The sequence below is a fragment of the Myotis lucifugus genome, unplaced genomic scaffold, assembly GCF_000147115.1.
Source record: "Myotis lucifugus unplaced genomic scaffold, Myoluc2.0 scaffold_411, whole genome shotgun sequence".
Taxonomy (NCBI): Eukaryota; Metazoa; Chordata; class Mammalia; order Chiroptera; family Vespertilionidae; genus Myotis; species Myotis lucifugus.
Window position 1 is genome coordinate 1,012,124 of NW_005871459.1, and position 7,685 is coordinate 1,019,808.

Sequence of the window (7,685 nt, forward strand, 5' to 3'; positions counted from 1 at the left end):
TTTCACTCGTTGATACAGTTGCTATCTCATTTTATTAATATTACTCCTCGCCTTGTACCGCTTTATCTTCTCCTCTACCGGCTACAAACCATTATATTCCGTATTCTTAATCAGTAGGGCAGGAGGAGCAGAGAAGAGGAAGGAGAAGGAGGAAGATGACGAAGGAAGGAAGGAAGGAAGGAAGGAAGGAAAAAAATGTCAGCTTTATGAAGTGCTATGAAGAAAAGTAAATGAGGAGAAGGGCTATATTACACAAAGAGGAGGTGACTTGGAGCGGAGATCTGAAGGAATGAGGAGGATACCCTGAAATATCTGCAAGAGAAGCGGGCGGCAGAAGAAATGTAGTGGCGGGCTGGGTGCCTGTGATCCCTGCCTGCCCCTTCTGAGAACGAGCTTGGTAACTTAAATGATGCTGAGAGCTCACGTGTGGAAAAGGTTTAGGAGCCCTTACCTCACAAGGCTACCACGAGGGCTAACCTAGGGCACCCGCCTCTGTGTGAGTGATGTATAAGAACACTGGTTGAATGAGGGGAGAGGGTTTGATTTGGGGGTTGCCACATTCCTTAATCAGCAAATAGCTGCTGAGCATCCTGCATGGTCAGCCTCCCCCATCCTACTTATGGAGTCTTCCCAGTCCTATTTATGGGTATATATATATCATTGGGGATATATATCCCTCATTGCCTCATGTAATCATCCCAGTCACTCTAAGAGTTGAGCCCAACTGTTGCAATGTCCATTTGCAGACTTGGAAACTGAGGCAGGAAAAAATTAAGCCCTATAGGATCCCAGCAGTCTGATGCCAGAGGCCCCGGGTTCAACCACCGGGCCATCCTGCCTTGCCCATCACTTGACCCAGAGCCGCTGGTCCCAAAGGCAAATTCTTCAAGAGGAACAAGCAGAGTGTGCAGGTCAGCTGGTCACCGCTTTCCCGGGGACACCCCTTCTCCGACGCTGCAATAGGATCTGCCCTTTCGCTCTGCTCCCTCCAAACCATCTCTTTTCAATAGGTTATTCATGATCTTTGAAGAACTGAAACCCTGCCCCTGAGAGATGCACAGTGGGGAGCCCAGCGGAGGTGCCCACAGATCCTGCACCTGCATCTCCATGGACACCCACAGGGCTCCCTCCCGCAGAGGCCCAGGCCTCCAGGCCTCAGCGCACACACATTTCTTCCAGAGCACCTTCCTTGATCACCACCTATCTCTCTCTCTCTCTCTCTCTCTCTCTCTCTCTCTCTCTCACACACACACACACTTCCAGCTGGAACAGGTGCCCCTCCTCGGTGCTCTCCCCGCTCCCCCATTTCTTCACACTCACCCCTATTGCACTGTACTCTGCATTGTCCGTTTACTGGCTGCCCACAGCCCGGAGTCTCGGGCAGTAAGGACCCCAGGTCAGGCAGAGCGAGGCTCAAGGCCCAGCTCCACCACTATTAGTTGTGTTGCCTGGAGCAAGTCATGTATCCTGTTTCAGCTCTCATTTCTTCTAACCTGTAAAGCAGGAATAAGAGTAGATACCTGACAAGGTTATTAAAGAGTCAAAGCTTATAAAGCATGGAGCGTTGCACTTGGTACATAATTAACATTCGGAAGTGACTATGTGCATTGTGATTAATCCTTCAACGCGTTCACAGAGCCCACTTAGCTTGCTCTCTGCTGTATTTCCAGCACCTGGCACAATGCCTGGCCCACGGTCGGTGCCTAACTATTATTTGCTGAGTGACTGGATGAGTAAATAAAATGCAAGAGGAAAGGACTGAAGAAGGAACAGGGGGTTAAGACGCGGCAGGACCCTGGGCAGAGCAGTGTGGGCCCCTCGTTCCCTCTCACTCTCACAGCAGCCTGACGAGACAGCCCTCATTGTGTTCCGTCTTAGAAAAGAGAGGAAAAGTGACTGGCCCAAATTGCTTAGCTAATAACAGAGCTCATTTTAAAATAAGTCTTTATTTTTCAATTATAGTTGACATACAATATTATATAGTTTCAGGTGTACAACATAGTGATTAGACATTTATGTAACTTACACAGTGAACACCCCAATAATTCGAATACCCTGGCACCGTACGTAGTTATTACGATATTATTGGCTATATTCCCTATGCTGTACTTTACATTCCTGTAACTATTCTGTAACTGCCGATTTGTGCTTCTTAATCTCTTCACCATGTTCACCCACCCCCACCCCAATCTGGCAACCATCAAAATGTTCTTTGTATGTATGATTCTGTTTCTGTTTTGTTTGTTTATTTATTTTGTCTTTTTAGATTCCACATATAAGTGAAATCATATGGTATTTGTCTTTCTCTGTCTGACTTATTTCACTCAGCATAATCCCCTCTGGCTGTTTTTTTAAACAACCACAGAAGGGTGCCCACAGTTCATGGTCGGAACTCCATCCCCGCAAAGCACTATCAGTGGGCCACAGACCAACAGATGTGGTGGCAGACCAGACAGTGAAGAGGACGGAAAGTGGCGGCCATGGTTGAAATTTGGCCACTGGATGAGATCATTTGGTTTCTCAGTGTTTCCGTAAGTGCGGGCCAGTATTTACACATTTGGAGATCTCTCCTACCATCCAGATTCCTGGCTTCTCTTGGTAAAACAGGAGCTGTCCAAACTCTGGGCCCGCATTCCTGCCTGGGACAAGGAGCTGGAGCTGAGCCAGGGCCCGCCACACTCTCCAGTGGGCCATCGCGCCCCGATCCGGCCAACTCATGCCGTGCGTGCACCGCCGGCCTGCTTCACTGCTCTGCTCTCTCTGGCCCCTGTGTGTTGGCCACCAAGATCCACCACCCAGTTCGTCACCTTCAATTACAGGTGGGACATGGAAGCCCAGAGAGGAGGACGTCCGGTCTAGGCCACACACGGCCCTCAGACTCTGCACTTTATTCCCCCTCAGGCGATGTCCTGGTCACCGCTGCCTCACGCACCTGAGCAGGGAGAACCGCCGGTTCAGTCCCTGCCTGCAACACCCACGGAGACAGCGACGGCTGCAGAACCGATTTCCAGGAGAAATCATTGGTCTCTCCTCCCAGGATACAGAGTAAAGGGAAAAGAATCATGGTGACCACAGGAGGTAGCTGCTGGGAAATTATGCCCACACCCTCGGTGCATGCTCATCACCACTCCCAGATGACTCAGCCTTCCAGACGCCGGGGGGCCTGGCTTGGTGTGGGAGCTGCAGTGGCCCCGGCGGTTAAAGAATTAGCGTTGTCAGCCAGCACTAGCGGCCTCAGAGCATTGGCTCCTGGGAGATGCCCAACCATCGGGCTGTCCTGCCTCGGCCAGAACAGAGAGTCAGAGGCCAGGCTTGACCCTTGGTGCCAGCTCCACCTCTGCTGGGCTGTGCTTCTAGTGTCTTCCAAGTGCAGTGTCCTGGAGCCTCGTGAGACTTGGAATTCTGGAATCACAATTCTGGAAACAGGATCCTAGCCACCCTTCTCGTCCATTCCCTCAGTAAATGCCGCCATCCCGAACCAGAGCCAGCAAGCCCAACTTGAGTGAGCTTCATGGGCAAGGTCAGCAACCTCACAAAGTAGGGGAGGGAGAGGCTGGAGAAGACGGGCGCTCTCGGGGCTGGGCAAGGGTCCTGGTGTCTCGCAGTCGGTCGGGGAAGTCACCCCGCTTGGCACACCACTTCCCATAGTTGAACCAGAGTGCCAGCTGGCTTACGAAGCTGCAAGTGTTGGCAACCCCTGCAGGGTGTGTGAGTGTGTGCATGTGTGTGTGTGTGTGAGTGTGTGTGCTTGTGTGTGTGTCTGCGTGTGTGTGAGTGTGTATATGTGTGAGTGTGTGTATGTGTGTGAGTGCTTGTGTGAGTGAGTGTGTGTGTATGTGTGTGTATGGCTGAGTGTGTGTATATGTGTGAGATTTGTGTAAACTTATATGTGTCTGTGTGTGAGTGTCGCGTATATGTGTGTATATGTGAGTGTGTGTATGTGTGTTAGTGTGACAGTTCCAACGCGTAGTGTGACTTCTCAGGCACAATCGAGCCTTGTACAGCTAGGCAAACACCCTCAGATGCAATAACCCTCCTGTCTGTGAAGGCCAATAGGAAGGAAGGTGATTTGTTATGCTACTGAGAGTAAGTAGGAAACATTATAGATTGTTGTCTTAGAGAAACGGAAACAAAGAGGAAGTGTGAACTGAGTCTGTGATCACACTGGCGAGGTGTGATCACGACCCATCCTACAGTGAGTACGCACTCGCTTACCCCCAAGACTTTCCCGGGGTCGTGCTAACACACTGACACTGTGCGTTCGGAGAGGCCCCTCCCTCTGTGCTTTCTATGCTTCCGGGGCTGTTTGCTGGGGATGCCCCTGGGTCCACGGCCGTGCTTTCAGCCTGGCCGGCCTGCTTTCCCAGCCGTGGCCAGCATCAGTGTTGCTGCCAGCCCCTCCCAGAACCCAGACTGTGCCCACAGCAACCTCTTCACAGATCCCCGGTCCCCGGTCCTCAGTCCTCGGTCCTCACTCCCGTCTCAGGACGTCAGTGCGTGGTCTTTCTTCTGCCTGGAGTGACCCCACGGGGCCACCCTTGTTTAAAGGGCATTTGTACTTGAAACCCGGTCAAACTGCCAGGCAAGTTCACCACGATGCCTCCTTTTTCCTGGCATGTTTGGGATCTCCCTCCTAGCACGTGACCATCTTATGGGGCGGGGGGGTCGGATCTGTTTATGGATCTGTCGCCTACTCTCAGCTGTGAGCATCTCCATGCTGGCAATAGCTGTTGCTTTGCCTTTTTATATCCCAGCATCAAGCACAGCTAGAGGCACACACATAGTGTTCAATAAATGTTTGTTGAATTAATGAATTAATAAATGACTTAATAAGATCTCGGATCCTCCTGTTAGCTTGCCGTTCAATGAAGGGAAGGTTCTATAGAGCTGTCATGGTAGCCCAGGTGACCTCCCTCTTCTAATAACCTCCTCTCTCTGGTAAAGCAGGGCTGGGCGCAGTCAGAGAGGTGTGCACGCCTCCTCCGGGCGGGGCCGGGCCCTACAGGCCTGGGATTTTAGAAGGTGTGGAGGGTGCCAGGTGAACGGCCCAGAGTCAGAGGACCCAGCGCTGAAGCTCTCAAAGGCTGGCAAACACGGGGTGAGCAGGAGGGGGCGTCACTGTCCATGTCCCCAGTCGGCAGGGTGTCCCCACAGGGTTATGTTTCCCAAGACCAAGAACTTTTCTAGTTATTTCTGCCAGGAATTTGCACAGAGAAGAGAACACTGCGGAACAGACAGGGCAATTAGAGAAAAGAGTGAGGACGTGTTCAGCTCCAAGCAAAAGCAAACCTCACTCCCAGGGGTTAACCAAGTGAAGGCTCGAGTTGCCTTAAATAGCCAGCAGCCCCGAGCTCTGGACACGGGGTAGACTCTCTCGGTGACACGGGGCCGCCCTCTGTCCTGCCCCTCCTGGCCTCACATCTACACCCAGTTAGAGGGACGGAGTCAGGATGCACGGCCGAGTCTGTTCCTTTTCCTCGGGGAAGCAAATGCTTTCTCAGAAGCTGGCTCAACAGAAGTCCACTCGGGTCCCCGCACCCAGCACTGTGTGCGTGGCATCCCAACATGGAGACTGTCTACGAAGGTCAAGCCGTCTCCTGAGTCGAGGACGGCAGGGAGCTCGGTTGGGAATGAGCATGTCCCATGGGCCACACCCAATATCTCTACGTTTGGGAGGCCTGAGTCCCTGCATGCCCACATCCCCCCTCAATACTGAGCTTACAGCCAAGTCCAAATCCCTGGACATGGGCTTGGAGGAGCTCCTACTACATGCCAGTTGCCATGCTAAGAGCTGAGGGTGCAGCAATGAACGAAGCAGAGTTCACTGTCCCCCTGGATCTATGGTTCCAGGGCCAGAGCCTGTGCCATGATCTGTTTTTTAAAATAAAGTTTGGTTGGAAACAGCCATGCATTCATTTGCATTGTGTGTGGTGGTACAGCCGCAGAGGCGCGGCACTGTGAGGGCACCAGGCACCGAGAGGACATGGGGGTGCGGGCACCACGACAACACTGAGTGGTTCTCAAAGCCCAGAGCACTCCCCCCGCTCCGGCTAGGGGAGGACGCGGGACCCACAGGCCATCCCAGGAGGGCCTGCCATTCTGAGTGGGACGGCTCCAGCAAGGGGAGCGGAGTGATGCCGGGAGAGCGGGGGCAGGGGCTGGCGACCTAAGGTGGTCAGGGGAGTGTCTCTTAGGAATTGACTTTTTAAAAAATATATTTTTTTATTCCTGATTTCAGAGAGAGAGAGAGAGAGAGAGAGAAACATCAATGAGGAGAGAGAATCATTGATGGGCTCCCTCCTGCACACCCCACACTGCCACAACCCAGGCATGTACTCTGACCAAGAATCAAACCCTGACCTCCTGGTTCATAGGTCAACACTCAACCACTGAGCCACACCAGCCGGGCAGGAAGTGACATTTTAACAACCACACGTGGTGAGGAGATGGTGTCCTGTGGGAAAAGCAGAGGGTGTCCTGTGGGAAAGCAACACCAAAGAAAAGCTCGAAGATTCCACGTGGGAGGGAGGGGGGCAGGAAATGTCTGAGGGTGGGAATGTGAACTGGTGCAGCCGCCAGGGAGAGAGTGTGGAGGCCCCTCAAAGAATCCGGGGGAGCCCTGGCCAGTGGCACTGTTGGCTGGAGCGTCGGCCTGCACACCAAAAGAAGGTTGTGGGTTCAATTCCCAGTCAAGCCACATACCTAGGGTGTGGGTTTGATCCCCAGTCGGGATGTGTATGGAGGCAACGGATTGACATTTCTCTATCACATCAATGTTTCTCTCTCTTCCTTCCTCTCTCTCTAAAAATCATTCAAACCCTGTCCTCAGGTGTGGATTATTTTTTTTTTTTTGAAGATTAAGGAGGAGCAGAGCTGGGAGAGAAGCTGGAGGAGCTGCGCCAGGAGAAGAGCATGCCCTGGATAGTGGGCACGCTCCGCAAGATGGCCTCAGCGGGAGCATGGTCGATGCCAAGCCTGGGCAGGTGCGGGAGTCAGGGAGGCGAGGGAACAGGACACACGACCTTTGGGGAGAAGTCTGAGGAACAGAGAGCACGTGGGCACCTCCAGCCTGGGCTGACGGTCAGAAGCCCTCAGACACGCCCACCTGGTGTGCGAGGAGATGGCCAACCACCTGGTCACTGGTGCATTGACCTAGAGGTGGAGGAGCCATGCCACATGGGGCAGGCGGCACGCCAGACCATTGTCATCGGGTCATCCTGGAGCTGGCCAAGGCCTGCAGGGGAGCCCTGCCCGCTTCCGGCAGTGCTTCACCAAGATGCAGACAGCGGCCTCCGGTACCTGGAGGACTGCAGCGATGAGCTGGAGGCCCTCGGGGAGCATGCGCGGGCCTCCCCATGCAGCATCGAGGAGGTCATGGAGGAGTACGAGGAGGAGGGATGCAAGAAGTGGCGTGGCCCGGGTTGCCTGGACCTCATGGAAGTCGACGAGTCTCTCCCTGGGGAACTCCAGAAGTGCTTTGACATGAAGGCCGTGCAGATGCTCCAAGACGCCGTCAGCAAGATGCGAAGCACCACCTACAGTGTTGCATCCACTCAGGCCTCTGAGCCCCCAACTCCAAGCCCAGCGAGGCCAAGGAGGGGAGGGGGCAGGCCCGGGACCCTTTGCCGGAAGCGATCAGCCAGATGAGAAGGATGTCAGCGCGTGACACGCCCCAGCCGCCTCCC

The 7,685-nt window shown here is 53.6% G+C and overlaps 1 pseudogene; it reads left to right on the forward strand.

Annotated features, from left to right (window-relative positions):
- Positions 1–7,666, forward strand: part of LOC102437133 — a 34,920-nt pseudogene extending 27,254 nt beyond the window's left edge.
- The last annotated feature ends 19 nt before the right edge of the window (positions 7,667–7,685 follow it).